Below are 1,717 nucleotides of genomic sequence, written 5' to 3'. Positions count from 1 at the left end.
CGGAGAAGGTGATCCGACTGGTCTCTTACAGATTCGTAGAATTAATACGGAGGCAGAATAGTGTACCGAAAGATATCAAGCTCATTCCGACACTTTCAACCATAAATTTTCTCACTGACATTTTATCCGCTGATACTGATCATGCAAGGCTTCATTCCGATTCATTTTGAAAAATGGATATTTTTACGGACAGTTTTTGGGTCGAACCCTGTACCCTTACTATCCTTGATCAATACTTCGAAAGCGTCCCCTAAGGTAAATGTTTTGAGATTAGATAAACTGATAAGATTTGTTAGATAAGTGTACGCCATAATCTGCCAACGATTTCATAGCCTTTTCTTGAATCTTACAGGTTTTGTTGGTGAAATCACAGCCTTTATATCACTGCCAATGTTGATAGACTATGATTGAATGGAAAGCATGTTTTAATGAAGGTTACATATTTGCGATTCGAATTCAGTGGAGAAATATCATTAATTTAAAGGAGCAGACGGGTAATGATACCGTTCATTTCTCTATACCGTTGACGATCATTGAGTGTGTCCAAACATTCATTTCACAGCGTCTGTGGACGAATTTGTGGTAATGATAGAAATTACTAATCTACATAATAGCATAATTTTAAAGTACACTTTACACATATACCAATTTGTACAGTAAATATACTTCCAAATGCCAAAATATGTCTGTACAGGCTGTGCAGTGTTCAACTGCGACTGCAAAACGCCTTCTCCAAGATAATTTAACTTGACAAGGTGATACCGTTGTCATAAATCAGTCTTGGCGTAACTTTGTTCTGTGTATGATGAAGTGCCGGACTAAAGCGTTCGTAAATTACAATCAGCTGCTAAAGTGACCCAAAAGGACTGCCAATACCATGATTTACTGCTTCTAAGAAGCACAGCGATGTTTTGCGTCACAAGCAGACAGAAAGATCATGTATGGCTTCAATTCTATCTCTGACCCCAGCATCAGAGTTGGGGAAGTACCCTAACGAATGAATCTTCCATCCATAGCTTTCAAAGTGAATAATTCAAACGTCTGTTCTTTGCTCTTTGTCGTGCTTGCATCAAGTATAAACACAACCGTGTCAATATAGAGTTCTACGTAAGTTTCAGCCACATGCATGTTTGCTTGATTTTGTCAGGACTTACATAAAAGTATATTAATCTATCGATGGACAGACAAAAACATGATAAGAATCTACTAATACATGTACCCACTTAAATGTTTTCTGTTGACTCTTGCTCCACGTCATGACTTTTAAAATTGCACACTGTTTATTGAAATGTTTAATATGTACAGTCAGACACGACCTTCGTTTCCCAGAAGATTGCAAGATAACAGGAAGTTGAATCAAGATGTGATCGAGGAAGCTGGATATCTGGAAAAGTTGTGATAAACTATCTCTTCTAGTGTTATGTGGAATAAGCAAATTTATGTAGCTGACCTCTGTTGTCCCTTTATCATAGTGACGGCCTACAGTGACAGAGCCTTTACGTTTCATGCTTGTTTTTCACAAAGTGAACATGATGTTATCCACTGGCTTCCGACCTGTTCTGTACTGGGTATATTGCATATCGGGGTTACTTCATTGGCACATGTGTGTTGCACAGTTTGTTTACCAGATCTGTCAGGGAACTTTCAATCGTTGAGGTCGAGTTGGGCCAGTTAGTTCAGGCCAATTCACTGCTAAAATAGGTGACATTTCCATGAG

Source organism: Ptychodera flava, chromosome 4 (genome assembly GCF_041260155.1).
Source record: "Ptychodera flava strain L36383 chromosome 4, AS_Pfla_20210202, whole genome shotgun sequence".
Taxonomy (NCBI): domain Eukaryota; kingdom Metazoa; phylum Hemichordata; class Enteropneusta; family Ptychoderidae; genus Ptychodera; species Ptychodera flava.
This window is presented reverse-complemented; position numbering follows the sequence as displayed.